Source organism: Camellia sinensis, chromosome 8, assembly GCF_055761805.1.
Source record: "Camellia sinensis isolate YWXY chromosome 8, ASM5576180v1, whole genome shotgun sequence".
Classification (NCBI taxonomy): domain Eukaryota; kingdom Viridiplantae; phylum Streptophyta; class Magnoliopsida; order Ericales; family Theaceae; genus Camellia; species Camellia sinensis.
Window position 1 is genome coordinate 154,555,457 of NC_138968.1, and position 18,469 is coordinate 154,573,925.

At 38.2% G+C, this 18,469-nt stretch overlaps 1 long non-coding RNA gene across 1 annotated transcript; it reads right to left on the bottom strand.

Moving 5' to 3' along the window:
* Window positions 1-13,782: 13,782 nt before the first annotated feature.
* Window positions 13,783-14,649, bottom strand: LOC145796719 (uncharacterized). Its single transcript, XR_014337207.1, has 2 exons — window positions 14,571-14,649; window positions 13,783-13,927 (listed from the first exon to the last, which is right to left on the bottom strand). It is a non-coding gene; the product is annotated as an uncharacterized LOC145796719 (long non-coding RNA).
* Between the last annotated feature and the right edge of the window lie 3,820 nt (window positions 14,650-18,469).

An 18,469-nucleotide genomic window follows, 5' to 3' on the forward strand; every position in this document is an offset into this window, starting at 1 on the left:
AACCTTCTAGGACAACTATGTATGTGACCCTTCCACTTGGTTTCTCCACTCCTCTTGACAAATGTAAAGCTCGAGCTGCAACTCCCCTGAAAGAGTAAATCTAGCATAATCCATCATGCGTCTTTAATAAACCAACATATGAAAAAGACACCACTAAGGATATCTCCAAGAAAAAGGTAGGGGTTCAAGACCCTTTCACTTCTTAATAGAAGTGTTATTATGATAATGTAATCATGTTTTTGATGAAACCAACAAGACAAAAGGCCTCAAGATTTAGTTTATAGCGACCCCAGTCTTTTCCCATTTGATTATTATATCCGGACTTAGGTTCCGTTTGTTCTGTCATTGTGTAATTATTGTTGTCGTCCTTTATTTTCTCATTTGGAGTTATAGGATGTGTTGGGCAGGTTTGTTTCAGGTTGGTTGGGTTCGTAAACCAAGTGTTGCTGTCCAGTTTTTGGGTTGGTCGCTCGAGCCAGGGCTTGGTCGCTCGAGCGAGGGTTGTATTTTGTGTCTTCTGGCTCGATCCAGCTTTTCTTCGCTCGAGCGAGCGATTGCGTCTAGTATAGACCTGAGAGCAGTGTTTCTTCGCTCGAGCGAGTTTTTCTTCGCTCGAGCGAGTTTTTCTTCGCTCGAGCGAGCGATGTGTTTGTTTTTGAGTTTCTCGCTCGAGCGAGCGTTCTGTCGCTCGAGCGTGCTTCTGGTTTGCAGACCTGAAGCATTGCATTCTTGGCTCGAGCGAGCTTTTCTTCGCTCGAGCGAGGTTTTCGTGTGTCTGGTCGCTCGAGCGACCAAGTCTTCGCTCGAGCGAGCCTGTCCAGTTTAAATACGCAGCAGCGGTTTTTAAAACGTTTTTTTTTACATTCTTTTGATCCCAAAACCCTAGTTCCGAGTTCTCTCTTCCTCTACTCACCTTCTCTCTTAGGTTTGATCTACTTAGAGTGGGTTTCTACCTTAGATCCTTTATTAAAAATATAGAGTGAGTCGAGGGCTTCCATTTAATCTGAACATTTGATGATTTGGAGCATTTTGGAATTTGGGTATTCATCTCTATCTTCTCCATTCGGGTTATTTTCTTCGAGGTAGGGATTTCCTACTCCATCTTATAAGTTTTGTTCTAAGTTTTAGTATTTTAATATGTTGGGGGTACTTTGGTAATTTTGGGAAAAACCCTAGCTGTATTAATAAATTAATTTGTATAATTAATTCATGGAATTGGGGAAATATGGTTAAATTCATGGAATTGGGGAATTCATTGATTAAATGGCGTAGTTGGATAATTTAAATCACTCACCTATTGAATTGTTGGTATATTTATTTCCAAGTCTAGAAATAACTGTTTTAGGCTATCGGTGGAGGATAGTCGTGATTGTTGTAGACACTGCATGTGGATTAGGGATAACTGAAACTAATCATTGATTAAGTCATCAATTTTGACTGTTGAATTAATACAGACATTATGTGTATTGATTGTGTGTTGTATATGTTATGTGTTTACATACATTGTTTTGTGTGGGAGGAGATAGGGGATGTACTCCACGGTTTAGGAGAAGATAGGGGATGGACCTCTAAACCGGATTTTGTTTGGGAGGAGATAGGGGATGGACTCCATTAGCATCACTTTTATGTGTGCTTATTTATATTGAAGTGTTTTTATTGATACAGCACTAAAATGTGTATCAACTGGAAGTATGAAGTGTTTTGATTTGAGCCTGAGTCTCATTTGTTTATTGACATTGGAAGAATGTGAATATTATATATATATATAGTTCACTGTTGTAAGTTTGGCCAGGTTCTGAGCCATACTGATAATGTTGGGAAGTAAAACGTGTCTTAGACATTAGGGTCATGAGACTGCATAATGATGTAAATGATTATCTTGGTTAACCATCTATTGAATGCTACTGCTTTATTCAATACTTATATTTGGTTTAGTATATTTCTACTGGGCTGTGGCTCACCCTATATGGGAACATCATTTTCAGGTTCAGGTGATAAGCTACCTCCAAGGACTTAGCTTGGAAGGACTTGGATTTTGGAAGACTAATTTCAGTTATTTGTTTTTATTTGTTAGTACATGTAAACACTCAAGCCTAGGGCTTTATTTGTATTTGAGTTAGAACTCATACTTTTGTGTCCAAGTGTTGGCTTGGAAAGATGCAAGCCTGTAGGGCATTTAATTGGATGTTACATGTAATGTTTTTAGTTAGTAAAACTCTGATGAATGTTATAATGAATTGGTTCCTTTTTAACATTGCATGTTGATGATATATATATTTAATGGGTTTATTTTTTTGAGGGCGTTACAACTTGGTATCAGAGCGTACCGGGTTTGAATACTTTGGGTACGTGGGAAGTGGTTAGTATCACATTGGGTTCGTCTCGTTTGATAGAGACTTAGTGTAATGTTATATGTTTATGTGATAACATGTTTATGTGATTATGTGGGTATGGAATGTAGTTTCTAGGATGTTGATTGGACCCTTGAGTTTCTAGTAGTCTTGTTGGAAAGGCACTTGATCACTGCTGCTTCCAACCAGAACTATAGTAACGCATTGGGACTATCATTATCCGGGAATGAAATTCGTAGGTGCTTATGTGATTATGTGCTTACGTGGAATGAATTATTGTTGTCCCATGCATTAGGACACAAGTGTTTAGCTTCAGCACATTTATTAATGTGCTAACGTCTTTGTTTCCTTTATTAGGATGTCAGGACGAGGACGAGGACGCGGTAGGCGTGGTAGGCCGGGTAGGCAGGAGGTGCCTGTGCCAGAGGAGATTCCGGCAGTTCAGGAGGGTATTGGCCAGGCCAATGTGGCCGAGCCAGTAGGCCAGCAGGCTATGGGCGCTCTAGCCCGAGAGATAGCAGGGGCATTCAGGGAGTCAGTAGGCATTCTCAGAGCTGAGAATCAAGCTCGGGATATTGCTGCAGATGTAGGATCTTCCTTTCTGAAGAGGGAGTTCTTCCGGTCTAATCCGGATGAATTTGTGGGTGATCCTAAAGAGCCGCTTAAGGCAGATGAATGGCTCGAACAGACAACGAAGACGTTTGAGATGCTTGGCATCGAAGACAAGGGGTTGAAGGTGACCTTGGCATCTTTCCAGCTGAAGGGGGATGCGGGTCAGTGGTGGAAGTTTACTAAGGGTCATATAGGAGGTACATGGGAGGCTTTTGTGAATGCTTTCCAGGAGAAGTTCTTATCTCCAACAGTCAGGGAGAAGCTGAGAGACCAGTTTTGTCAGCTTAAGCAGGCGAGTTCTTCTGTGGCTGAGTTTGAGGCTGCATTTACTAGTTTGTCCAGGTTTGCACCTGAGTTGGTGGCGTCTGAGGAACGTCGTTGTATTGAGTTTGAGAAGAAGTTGAGGCGTGGCCTCAAGCTGAGAGTTGGGGGAACTATGATTCGGGATTATGGGCGTATGGTTGATGCTGCAGCCCACATGGAAATCATGATGCAGGAGGAGGAGGAAGGACAGAAGGGCTCCAAGAGGAGTCAGGATGGTCAGAGTGATGGTAGGAGACAGAAGGGTTTTAATCCTCAGTAGTCTCAGGGTAGCTTTTCTAGATCGACTTTTCTTGTGCCGAGTGCTAGTTCGGGGAAAGGCAATCAGGGAGACATTACCTGTTTCAAGTGTGGCCAGCTGGGCCATAAGTCTCCAGTTTGTCCTCAGAGGGGAGGAGTGCAGAGAGCAGCATCATCTTCGGCTCGATCTCAGAGCCAGAGTCAGGGTAGAGGCCAGCCACTCTCGTGTTATCAGTGTGGTCAGCCAGGGCATATGAAGAGGTATTGCCCGCAGTTGGGTGGCACACCTGGTGCATCTGGTTTGAGGCCGATTCAGGGTCAGCAGCCAGCTCAGTCGGGTCAGGCCTCGAGGGCCAATCAGGGGGCTTCATCGTCCCAGTCGGTGCAGCAATCTTATGCTCCTAGGGGTGAACAGGTTGATCAGAGGTCGTCTGGGCGCGTGTATGCTGTTACCGCGCAGGATCTTGTGCCGGCACCATCAGTTGTGAGAGGTACCTTCTTGTTTTGCAACTCGATTGCTAATGTTTTGATTGATACGGGTGCATCTCATTCCTTTGTGTCTGCTGCATTTGCATCTGTTTTGGAGTTGGAGTTAGCACAGTTAGCATCTCCTATTTGTGTAGTGTCACCTCTTGGGGGTGAATTGATTTTGAAACAAGGTGTTAGGGGTTGTGATATAGAGGTTGATTATCATAGAATCCCATTTTCCTTTGTAGTTATGCCTATGAGGGGTTTCGATGTTATTTTGGGTATGGACTGGTTATTGTCATACCGGGCAGTTATTGATTGCTACCGCCAGAGGGTCACTTGTTGTACCATGAGCGGAGAGTATTTTGATTTTCTGGGGGACCGGGTTGGTAATGTGTTGCCACCGGGGTATGTTCTGCGAGGACGGAGTGAGCTTAGTGGTCTACTTGCTAACCTTTCGATTAGTGAGGATGATGAGACTCAGATTGTATTGCCAAGGGTGGTTTGTGAGTAGTCGGATGTCTTTCCCGAGGATCTTGTTGGTTTGCCACCGCATCGAGAGATTGAATTCTCTATTGACCTAGTGCCCGGTACGGCGCCGATTTCTATGGCACCTTATCATTTTGCCCCAGCCGAGTTAGTTGAGTTGAAGATTCAGCTCCAGGAGTTACTAGACAAGGGCTATATACGTCCTAGTGTTTCGCCGTGGGGAGCACCGGCCCTCTTTGTTAAAAAGAAAGGTGGTGCTTTGAGACTTTGTATAGATTACTGAAAATTGAATCGGGCTACCGTTAAGAATAAGTACCCTATGCCTCGTATAGATGATCTGTTCGATCAGTTGAAAGGTTCCCGTTGTTTCTCGAAGATAGACTTGAGATCGGGTTATCATCAGTTAAGAGTCAGGGAGGAGGATATTCCGAAGACGGCATTCCGTACACGGTATGGCCACTATGAGTTTCTGGTGATGCCATTTGGGCTCACCAATGCACCGGCAGTTTTTATGGATCTGATGAACCGGATATTCCGAGAATTTTTAGATCGTTTCGTAGTCGTCTTCGTGGACGACATCCTTATCTATTCACCTTCTGAGGAGAAGCACAAGGAACACTTGAGAGTGGTGCTTGAGTTACTTAGAGGTCATAAGCTTTATGCTAAGTTTGGGAAGTGTGAGTTTTGGCTAGAAGAGGTCAAGTTCTTAGGCCATGTAGTTTCTGGGGAAGGAGTGTCTGTTGATACATCCAAGACTGAGGCGGTGCAAGATTGGGCACAGCCTAAGAGTGTGTTTGAGATCCGCAGTTTTCTGGGGTTAGCTGGGTATTATCGTCGGTTTGTGAAAGATTTCTCCAGATTAGCTTCGCCTTTGACTAGATTGACTCGGAAGGGAGTCAAATTTGTATGGAGTGAGACTTGTGAAAACTCGTTCCAAGAGTTGAAAGTTGGACTGACTACCGCACCAGTCTTGATTATTCCAGAGAGAGGGTTGGGTTATGCAGTCCATTGTGACGCCTCACGAGAAGGTCTGGGTTGTGTATTGATGCAGGAGGGGAAAGTGGTTGCCTATGGCTCACGTCAGTTGAAAATTCACGAGCAGAATTACCCTACGCACGATCTAGAGTTAGCAGCTGTGATATTTGCCTTGAAGATTTGGAGGCATTATCTTTATGGTGAGAGATTCGAGGTATTCTCGGATCATAAGAGTTTGAAATATTTGTTTACACAGAAAGACTTGAACTTGAGGCAGAGGAGGTGGATGGAGTTCATAGAGGATTATGACTTTGAGTTACATTATCATCCGGGAAAGGCCACTGTGGTGGCCAATGCCCTTAGCAGGAAACCTGTTGGTGGCATAGCTAGTATAGCCATCCGAGAATGGGAGATGTTGGGTGCACTTGGGGAGTTTGATTTACTTTTGGGCGAATCCGTTGAGGCTGCGGCCTTGTTTTCTGTTGTTGCACAACCTACACTTATGACTCGAGTGTTAGAGGCTCAGAGAAGTGACCTTGAGGTAGAATCTCTCCGTGAGAAGATTTCCGGTGGAAAGGTTGAGAAGGGTTTGACGGTGTATTCCGACCTGAGTGTGAGATACCGAGACCGTCTGTTTGTGCCGGAGTCTTGCCAAGAGGAGGTACTCCGTCATTCACGCCTTGCGGTGCATCCGGGAGGTACTAAGATGTATCGGGATTTGGGTCGCCAGTTCTGGTGGCGGGGTATGAAGAGAGATGTGGCAGCTTTCGTATCTAAGTGCCTTACTTGTCAGCAAGTGAAGGCTGAACATCAGAGGCCAGCGGGTTTGTTGCAACCCTTGCCTATTGCCGAGTGGAAGTGGGAACATGTTACTATGGACTTCGTTGTGGGTCTTCCAAGGACTCAGCGGGGTAGTGATGCTATTTGGGTAGTTGTGGACCGGTTGACTAAGTCGGCGCACTTTATTCCTATGCGTGTTAGAGATTCAGTCGATCATCTGGCCGATTTATATATTCGGGACATAGTGAGGTTACACGGGGTTCCAGTGACGATCGTCTTAGATAGAGATCCTCGTTTTACTGCCAGGTTGTGGCAGAGTTTGCAAAGTGCCTTAGGCACTAAGTTGACCTTTAGCACGGCTTATCATCGACAGACTAACGGGCAGTCCGAGCGTACTATTCAGATCCTTGAGGATATGCTTCGGGGTTGTGTTCTAGACTTTAGTGGGTCGTGGGAGAGGCACTTGCCGTTGGTGGAGTTTGCCTACAACAACAGTTTCCAGTCTAGTATCGGTATGGCACCGTTTGAGGCCTTGTATGGCCGACCATGTAGATCTCCTGTTTGTTGGGCCGAGGTGGGTGATGCACCTCTGTTGGGTCCGAAGTTGGTGAGGGAAACGACGGAGAAAGTTGAGCTTATCCGTAAGAGGCTTGTTACAGCACAGAGTCGTCAGAAATCTTATGCCGACCGTAGGAGGAGACCTTTGGTGTTTGAGGTGGGTGATCATGTCTTTCTGAAGATATCACCTAGACGGGGTTTGATGAGGTTTGGGAAGAGCGGGAAGTTGTCCCCTCGGTTCATTGGTCCTTTTGAGATCCTTGGGAGGATTAGCGAGGCTGCCTATCGCTTAGCTTTGCCACCGCAGTTGTCCGGAGTACATGACGTGTTTCATGTGAGTATGCTTCGGAAGTATGAGCCGGATCCATCACATGTGTTGGATTGGACCGATTTAGTGGTTGATGAGGATGTCTCGTATGAGGAGAGACCGATTCGGGTCTTGGATAGGCGGGATCAAGTTTTGCGAGGCAAAACCATCCCTTTGGTCAAAGTTTTGTGGAAACATCACGGAGTGGAGGAAGCCACTTGGGAACGTGAGTTGGAAGTCCGCCAGAAATACCCGGACATGTTTATCGATTTGTAATCTTGTATTTAGATTTTGTAATATTGTTGAACTTAAGAGCCTTACATATGTCTTAAGTTGTAAAACATTGAGTATGTTTTGGTAAATGGGTGTATCTTGAAACTTGCTTCATTATAGAAGTTTAGTGTAACATTGCATATGTTGATTACATTGTTGAATAGGTTATATATATCATGCAATTGAATATGATATGGGAATTGCTAACATTGAAAGGAATAATGCATAATAGTGATGCAGGTTGAAATATATGTTGTTTTATATATATATTGTAAAATGCTTCTTGATAAAGAGATGAAATGACCAGTTTTGGGTCAAGTTGTGTACTATTGAATTGTCATTTTAAAATCAAACTTATGCTCAATTTCGGGGACGAAATTCTTTGAAGGGGGGGAGGTTATAGCGACCTCGGTCTTTTCCCATTTGATTATTATATCCGGACTTAGGTTCCGTTTGTTCTGTCATTGTGTAATTATTGTTGTCGTCCTTTATTTTCTCATTTGGAGTTATAGGATGTGTTGGGCAGGTTTGTTTCAGGTTGGTTGGGTTCGTAAACCAAGTGTTGCTGTCCAGTTTTTGGGTTGGTCGCTCAAGCCAGGGCTTGGTCGCTCGAGCGAGGGTTGTATTTTGTGTCTTCTGGCTCGATCCAGCTTTTCTTCGCTCAAGCGAGCGATTGCGTCTAGTATAGATCTGAGAGTAGTGTTTCTTCGCTCGAGCGAGTTTTTCTTCGCTCGAGCGAGCGATGTGTTTGTTTTTGAGTTTCTCGCTCGAGCGTGCTTCTGGGTTGCAGACCTGAAGCATTGCATTCTTGGCTCGAGCGAGCTTTTCTTCGCTCGAGCGAGGTTTTCGTGTGTCTGGTCGCTCGAGCGACCAAGTCTTCGCTCGAGCGAGCCTGTCCAGTTTAAATACGCAGCAGCGGTTTTTAAAATGTTTTTTTTTACATTCTTTTGATCCCAAAACCCTAGTTCCGAGTTCTCTCTTCCTCTACTCACCTTCTCTCTTAGGTTTGATCTACTTAGAGTGGGTTTCTACCTTAGATCCTTTATTAAAAAGATAGAGTGAGTCGAGGGCTTCCATTTAATCTGAACATTTGGTGATTTGGAGCATTTTGGAATTTGGGTATTCATCTCTGTCTTCTCCATTCGGGTTATTTTCTTCGAGGTAGGGATTTCCTACTCCATCTTATAAGTTTTGTTCTAAGTTTTAGTATTTTGATATGTTGGGGGTACTTTGGTAATTTTGGGAAAAATCCTAGCTGTATTAATAAATTAATTTGTATAATTAATTCATGGAATTGGGGAAATATGGTTAAATTCATGGAATTGGGGAATTCATTGATTAAATGGCGTAGTTGGATAATTTAAATCACTCGCCTATTGAATTGTTGGTATATTTATTTCCAAGTCTAGAAATAACTGTTTTGGACTATCGGTGGAGGATAGTCGTGATTGTTGTAGACACTGCATGTGGATTAGGGATAACTGAAACTAATCATTGATTAAGTCATCAATTTTGACTGTTGAATTAATACAGACATTATGTGTATTGATTGTGTGTTGTATATGTTATGTGTTTACATACATTGTTTTGTATGGGAGGAGATAGTGGATGTACTCCACGGTTTAGGGGAAGATATGGGATGGACCTCTAAACCGGATTTTGTTTGGGAGGAGATAGGGGATGGACTCCATTAGCATCACTTTTATGTGTGCTTATTTATATTGAAGTGTTTTTATTGATACAGCACTAAAATGTGTATCAACTGAAAGTATGAAGTGTTTTGATTTGAGCCTGAGTCTCATTTGTTTATTGACATTGGAAGAATGTGAATATTATATATATATATAGTTCACTGTTGTAAGTTTGGCCAGGTTCTGAGCCATACTGATAATGTTGGGAAGTAAAACGTGTCTTAGACATTAGGGTCATGAGACTGCATAATGATGTAAATGATTATCTTGGTTAACCATCTATTGAATGCTACTGCTTTATTCAATACTTATATTTGGTTTAGTATATTTCTACTGGGCTGTGGCTCACCCTATATGGGAACATCATTTTCAGGTTCAGGTGATAAGCTACCTCCAAGGACTTAGCTTGGAAGGACTTGGATTTTGGAAGACTAATTTCAGTTATTTGTTTTTATTTGTTAGTACATGTAAACACTCAAGCCTAGGGCTTTATTTGTATTTGAGTTAGAACTCATACTTTTGTGTCCAAGTGTTGGCTTGGAAAGATGCAAGCCTGTAGGGCATTTAATTGGATGTTACATGTAATGTTTTTAGTTAGTAAAACTCTGATGAATGTTATAATGAATTGGTTCCTTTTTAACCTTGCATGTTGATGATATATATATATATTTAATGGGTTTATTTTTTTGAGGGCGTTACATAGTTAGTGTTGAAGTCATTGTAATGTGATCTACTTTGAAGAAATTGGTTGTAAATTGTTTGAATCTGCTTTCACAATTGAACATGGTCACCAATATATGTACACCATTGTAACTCTGTTACAGACTATTGTGATTTTATTGAGAGATAGACATTAATGAAGATCATCAGAGAGATAGACATTAATAGCAAATCAAACCACTGCATAATTAGCCAAGCCCCACAGAGTCATAAAAGAAGACAAATTTCTATAAGGTTCTCTCAATACAAAAGTGGAACATCATCTTAACTAGGTGTCGGGTTAGGTAGGGTTTTAGGATAACCTTATGTGACCAAAAGAAAGGATGCCTACAGAAGTACAAGTAATCACTCTCAGCGCTCAAATTATTACATATTAGCTGTAAGTTATAGAGAAATCCAATAGACAATTCTATAGATTGGACTTGAGTTCAAATATCCAATGACAAGTGCTCTTGACTTGAGCAACGTTTAATTTTCTTTTTTCTCTTTTCTCCTGGGGAAGAATTATTTGGTGGACCACAAAAGAAATTGATCATTTTTTACAACTTCCGTTTCATTCATTCTAATAAGGATGGGGTTCATCAGAAAGCATAAGTTATAATGTGAAAACTCTAACTAGATTTATGATCCTACTATGTGGGAACACCAATTGGTTCTATGAACATGAGGAAGCAAGCTGGCTAGCTCTATTAAAATGTGCTCTGAACCTGAAGAACAGTGTAAAATTTCCAAGCCTATATATAGAGATTTTGTTTAAATAAAAGAGATTAAATTTTGGTACGCTTACTACACAAATTGAAACAAAGCAAATGGGGATCCCAAGACTTGTATGATGCCAATGTGGCAAGACCAGAGGATGAAATCAAATCAAGTAATAGAACAAATGAAATTCTTTACTTACAGCAGAGAGAAACCAATCCCAAAACCAGATAGTAATCCAATTAAATGGGCACAAATAAATTTAAGGAACCCAATCCCATAATATGTTTGTTGCATGGTTTGCAGGCGGGGAGGGGCAAAGAAAGAGAAGGAGAAATCAGTCAATTGAGGTTAGAATTTCTTCTTTTTCTTTGGATATTGAGATAAGAGAATAAGGGTTTCTTCTATTCTTTTTCTTTTTTTTTCTAGCCTTTCTTTTTCTTTTGCTGAACGTCCAGCATCACCATGCTAATATTACATGAAGATTTCTACTTACAAATTAGACAACTTTGTTTCACAGTCATTGTTTTTCTTTTTCTGTTGTGCATGGCTTCTGTTATTCATTGCATGTTCTTAGAATGTTTATGCATGTTAAGCTGCGCAAGTTAGATGATTTTGGATTGTTATTGATTTTGGATTTTTTTCTCTCTCATTTTTCAGGTTTGTTAAGGTTTGGGAAAAGTTGTAGACTTCGATGGGTGAATTATCTAATGACTTATTTTCATATTGTAGGTATGGGACCTTGTTACTGGAAGACTTTTACAAACTTAAGTTTTTCCACTACCAATTCACTACAACAAAAAGCACAAATGGCGACTAAAAAAAAGATTTCGTCGCTGAAAGTAGCACTTTCGGCGACCAAAATGGAATTAGTAGCCAAAAGTGAAGACTTTTGGCGACTAAAATAGTTTAGTAGCCAAATGTATAGTTATTGGCGACTAAAAATCAGTTTAGTCGCCGATTATATGGGTTTTAGCGACTAAAAAAATTTTAGTAGCAAAAAGTCAAGTTTTTGGAGACTAAAAACATTTAGTAGCCAAAAGTATAGGTTTTGGCGACTAAAAAATAGTTTGGTCGCCGATTATACGTGTTTTTCTGACAAAAAAATTTTGTAGCCAAAAGTGAAGCTTTTTGGCTACTAAAAAATCTTTAGTAGCTAAAAGTCAACAATTTGCGACTAATATTCAGTTTGGTCGCCCAAAGTGGAGGGTTTTGGCGACTAAAATTCAGTTTAGTCGCCAAAAGTGGAGGTTTTAGGCAGGAATTAATTCTTTTAGCGACAAAAAAGTAATTAGTAGCCAAAAAGTATAGAATTGGCGACTAAAAAACAGATTTAGTCGCCAAAAGTGGTCTCCTATTTTTTTTTAGTAAATAATTTATTTTTTACATAAATTATATTAAATAAAAATAATTATTTTTTATATATATAGTTTTGTATTAATACCGGTCAATATACTATATAAATAATATATGTTGCATTTATATTAATGTGATGTTGTACTAGCATAGTGGGGAGAGTGTGTTGGTAAAGGTTTAGAATGTGGGAGGTTGGTTGTTCGAAACTTAGGAACAAAATAGGGTAATTTTTTTTTTTTTCTGAAATATGCTTTTGGCGACTAAAATGGAATTAGTCGCCAAAAGCTTGACTATTGGCGACGAAAAAAATAGTCGGCAAATGTATAAATAAAAAAAATTCATTATTGGCAACTAAAAGATTAGTCGCTAAATGTATAATTTTCAAAAATGTAATTGACTATTGGCGACAAAAGCTTTGGTCGCTAAATGTATGTTTTTTGCCGACTAAAACTTTTTTTAGTCGCCAATACCTCCGGTGACCATGTATTCGCGACAAAATCGGCGACTAAAATATTTAGTCGAGGAAAGTGAAAAGTCGACTTTTGGCGACTAAAAATGGACTTTTGGCGACAAAAATTTAGTCGCCAAATGTGCTTTTTATTGTAGTGATTACTGCAATAGTTGTTGATCCAACAGAGATGAAGTTATTTTCTGGTGGTATAGATTACTAGTGGATATTTCTTTTTTGTATACGAAGGACATCATTTTTGTATGATTATCTGTTTGTGTGGAATTATTTTTTGGGGTTGGTTTATATTTGGTTTGTATAGAATTTGATGTTACAAGACCAAATTTTCGGATGGTTGAAAGTGAAATAGAAATAGACATATGTATTGTTTTGTTTATATACAGGGTGCAGGTTGCACGAAATAAATACAGGTTGTGCATAAATTAATAATAAAAAAATAAAATAAAAAATAACACTAAATAAAGTTTTTGGTGACTAAATGTTTAGTAGCCAAAAAAACAAAATAAAACTTGTTGGCTACTAAAAATTTAGTAGCCAAAAACAAACCAAAGATTTTTTGCAACTAAAAATTTAGTAGTAAAAAATATATGAGACTTTAGGCAACTAAATAGTTTAGTAGCTAAAAAAATATATGAAAATTAATTTTTTTTTTGCGACTAAATATTTAGTAGCTAATAATAAATGATACTTTGGGCAACTAAAAGTTCTAGTCGCTGAAAATGAAAATTAATTTTATTTGAAAACTTTTGACGACTAAATATTTAGTCGCCAATTTATGACTTTTGGCTACTAAAAAATATTTAGTCGCCAATACCTCGTACCTTTCCCTATTAAAACATTAGTAGCCATTTATAGGACTTTTGGCGACTAAAAATAATTTAGTCGCCAAAACCTTCCCCGACCGTTTTCCCACGACAAATCTAGCGACCAAAATATTTAGTCGGGAAAAGGCTTCGGCGACTAAAAACCTTACATAAGAATGTGTTTTACTTTCACAAAAAGCTACAAGAACTATTTCTCAAACATAGATATATAAAATGAAATTTTGATTTTTCTAAAAACCTCACATAGGAAAGATGAGTTTAAGGCTATAAGGCTTAGTGTATAATTTCTGAGAGAAAGATATAAACAAAAATTGAAGAATACTTCGCAGAGAACTTTTAGAGAAAAGATTAGAGTGATTATAAATCAAAAAATGTTTTCTGAATTTTTATAAGCAAGTATGTAGTTGCTGTGTATTGTTCACTTGGGCTCTAGTATATATATATATATATATATATCATGAGGCTTATAGAGCTATTGTATTCATTTGAATATAATCCATTCAATCATTACTGATTTGATCATTGTAGGAGACAAGGTTTGTCACGACCCGCTCCCCGTACCCAAGGGTTAGGCATCGTGATGGCCAGTAACCGAGGTTACCTCCGGCCAAATCTTTAAACAATTTAATAAACGCAAGCGGAAGAAATATTTAAATAAGGGTACTAAAATAATCCTTGGAGCTTCTATTTTTATTACAAAAGGTATTGACCAAAAAGGCCGATTTTTACATTAAAAAAAATACATCGATAAAAGTGCTTTGTGTCTACTCCACACGCTGGTCCCGACATGCCACCTGAAAGTGGTAAAAAACTATAAGCTCATGGCAGAGTGAGAAATATTATACTAAGAGTATAAGGCATAAAATTCACCATGGATAATTAATTAGGCCAAAACGAGCTTGTTACATATAATACGAAAATCATTTGATATATACTTTAGATCATTTAACATGTAATACGGAAATCACTATACAACCATAACCACGGTACATCACTAAGTGCCAAGCACTACACTGGTCAATGGATCCACGACAAACACTGGACCACAGAGTGGTCAATCACTAAGCCCATGGTTATTTCAGTCCCCCAAGGCATAGGACTCACTAAGCCAATGGTTATTTCAGTCCCCCAAGGCATGGGACTCACTAAGCCAATGGTTATTTAAGTCCCCAAGGCATGGGACTCCCGTGGTGGTACTTACAAAACATATTTTCATATAAGGTCATAGCCAAATATTCTTTAAAAGCAAAACACACACATCCATGGGTTTCCTTTTAAGCGAATAGGATTCAGAAATAAAACCACGTAACTGAAATCTTTACAAAAATATAACTTTTATAAATATATTAATAAAACATAACTTTTATAAAATAGATTTTGGTAAGTCAAAACATAAGTAAAATACATTTTGGTGACTCAAGGTATAATATAACTCACCTTAACTTTAATACCTTACTCTTTCTTTCCACTATTAAAGACCCTTTTAGCTTCCACTATTCTTTCCTTCTTTTCCTCTCTTTTCTTTCTTTCCTTTCTTTCTCTCTTTCTTTCTTTCTTCTTTCTTTTCTGCCGTTTCCTCTCCAGGCGCCTCCGTATTTATAGGGGGAAAAGGCGCTACGTGGCAATTCAGTAATAATTATATAGATTCGTTCTTATCCTTAATAGATATTTAAGATAATTACCTTTTGATCCTATATTTTAATATAATTATATAAATTAATTAATTCTTAATTAAATTACACATTATCACATACTAACAGAAAATTAATTATTTATTTTATTATTATGTCCATCATTATTATTATTATTTATATTTTGACCCCTAAACTTTTAATAATTATATTATTTTACAAAATTACACATAATAATATATAATAAATTATATATTTTCTTAACTGAGATTAAATAATATTAGTATAAATTCTACATAATAATTAAAAATCTGGGTTGTTACAAGGTTGGTCTGGAACATCTTTATTTTGAAAAATGACCGTTGTAGCACAAAGCCGTTGAGAGGAAAATTCGAACAGAAGTAGAACTGGGCAGAAAAGCCTTGGCCGGATGACCGACCAGATGTCCGGTGCTTGATAGATTTGAACCGTTTGAACTGCTGCTGGGCTGGGCTGTTTGAACCTCTGTTTTGGGCTGTTTGAACTGCTGATTTGGACATTGTTTTTTGGGTTGAAATGAACTCCTAATTTAAGAAACTATTAAATACATTCTAACAATATTTAGAATAAAAGTTTTAGATAAAAAATAATGAGGTAAAATAAATTTTGATTCTATTTTTTTCTTCCAAATAAATTAAAACATAATTAAATAAATCATCAAAATAAATAAGTCTAACAATTCTTTTTGATCATGGCACACAATGATGTTTTGATTTGTTTTGGGAGTAAGAAAAGCTCCCCCTCAAGTCATGCTCCCTGAATGACTGTTCATTTTCTAGATACACAAGTTAGCACATTTGTAATAAATAAGCTTTAATCAAACACATGATATAAGACTAAGATAACAAACCTTAAATAATAATAAAAAAATCATCATTTATAATTACTAGATAGTCTATATCAGTTTAAAATAATAATAAAAAGAATACTACATCAACACATACTATCTCGACACCACAATACATAACATAACATCAACACCACAATACATAGTCTATATTAGTTCTATATCAGTTTAAAATAATAATAAAAAGAATACTACCTCAACAATACATAACATAACATCAACAGGATTTTCTCTCCCTGTGACATTATTAGAAGGAAATCATGGCTCAGAATCTGGAGGAAGAGGAGGAGGAAAATGATAGTGATAAATGGCATTAACGCGGGCCTCAAACATAAGACGTAGATATTCTAAACATATATATATACATATATATATACAATTATACATACTTCTATCGCCTCTCGCTTTTTCTTTGAAAAACGCGTCGGACACGCGGCTTTGCTTTTGCGTTAGCCAACTGTCAAAAGCGAGACGGTTCAATCAACTGCCTCGGCGCTCTCCCCCTCTTGTCTTCTTCTCTTCTGTCTTCTTCTTAATCACTCTCTTCTCCTTCTTCTTCCTCATTCGCTTCCATCGCTTTCTTCATCTTCTTGAGAGAGATAGAACAGAGAGATTACGCAGAGCAGAAAGGCTGCCAAAAACTACCCTCCTTTCTGGTACATCTCTCTCTACTACCACATGGCCTCGTTCCGTCCCCTCACTCTCTTTCTGGACCTGAATGATCCCTTAAGCGCTGCTGAGCCGAATGCCACGGCTCCTACTCTTTCCAATCTTCCTATGATATCGATTGAGCAAATAATGGCAACGCAATCAGACATTGAAGCCAATCATTTCATACTGACGTCCTGTATAGAGACGATGACTGCAGTCACAAAATTGGCTCACCGATTGCAGAACAGGACGAGTGAGGTCCATTAGGTCAACGCCCAACTCTCTCTGCTCCAACGCATGTATAAGGATGCGTGAGTAAAGATACGCACACGAAAGGCCGAAAATAAAGAGCTGAAACGACAGGCTACTTTCCATGCCCTAATTTGGAGCACCGTCGTTCTTGCCCTTTAATAGTTGGCGAGGAGTTGTCGCTCTCGGCGAAAGCACGAGGGCAGGGCCTTCAAGGGTCTCCCAAGGTGATAAAAAGAGAAAGAAATTGGCGAAAGAGGCGAGTAAGTAAGGTCGGTGTATGGCCAAAAAAAAAATAGATGGAAGGTTTTTTTTTTTTTTATCATGTATAAAGTTTTTTTTTTTTAAAAGTGAAAAAAATAAATAAATAAATTAGGCCTAATAAAAAATAATGAGAAACAAAATAAAAGAAATTAAGCCTACTAGCAAAACAAAAAAAAAAAAATGAGAAGAAAAAAAAAAATTAAGCCTAATAGGAGAAATTAAGCATAATGGGACGTCGGTGTTGCTGGAAAGGTAATGCTAAAGCAAAAAAAATACCATGAGAGTAAAAAAAAATCAATGTATGCAAAGTTAACTTAAGCTCAAGATACAGAACAAAAATACACAGTTGAGAATAGCAAACTGTTAAAGATAAATGTATGAAGGACTTGAGAACATCCAACTGATATAAATGTTTCCATATCAATGTAGCAATACACATATATCATTTTAACAAAAAATCAAGTTTCACAGTCACAACAAAACCTTTTAAGTAGAAATCGACATTCCAAGCTCGCCACGAATAAAATTGAAGCGATCCTCACTTACGGGTTTTGTGAAAATATCAGCCAATTGCTTGTCGATGTTTACAAATTCAAGTACAATATCCCATTTTTGAACATGATCTCTTAAAAAATGATGTCGAATTTCAATATGTTTTATGCGTGAGTGTTGAACCGGATTTTTACTTAAATTGATGGCACTAATATTATCGCATTTAATAGGGATATGATCATAATATAAATCATAGTCTTCCAATTATTGTTTCATCCAAAGTATTTGGGCACAACAACTTCCGGAAGCTATATATTCAGTTTCGGCCTTTGATAAAGCTACAGAATTTTACTTTTTGCTAAGCCAAGATACTAATGAGTTACCAAGGAAGTGACAAGTGCCACTGGTGCTTTTTCTATCAAGTTTACATCCGGCAAAGTCAACATCCGAGTAACTAATTAAATCAAATGCAACACCTTTAGGATAAAACAATCCCAAATTTTGAGTGCCAACAAGATATCTAAAAATTCTTTTAGCAGCACTAAGATGTGATTCCTTAGGATTTAATTGATATCTAGCACACATACAAACACTAAACAAAATATCAGGTCTACTTGCGGTTAAATAAAGAAGTGAGCCGATCATATCTCGATATTTTGTTTGATCAATGGACTTACCTTTTTCATCCTTGTCTAGCTTAATGGATATGCTCATACGTGTTCAAACTATTTTTGAGTCATTCATACCAAATTTTTTGAGTAGTTCTTTTGTATATTTAGCTTGGTTGATAAAAATTCCTTCCTTGCATCGTTTGATTTGAAATCCAAGGAAATAATTTAGCTCCCCCATTATGCTCATTTCAAACTCACCTTGCATACACTTAGCAAATTCCTTACACAAGGTTTCATTAGTAGCACCAAATATAATATCATCCACATATATTTGCACAATAAGTAAATCATCATTTTTAGTTTTAACAAAAAGTATTGTGTCAATCGTTCCTCTAGTAAAATTATTTTCAATAAAAAATTTACTTAATTGTTCATACCATGCACGAGGTGCTTGTTTCAAACCATATAAAGCTTTTGATATTTTAAAGACATGATTTGAAAAAGCATGATCTTCAAAACCTAGAGGTTGTTTAACATAAACTTCCTCATTTA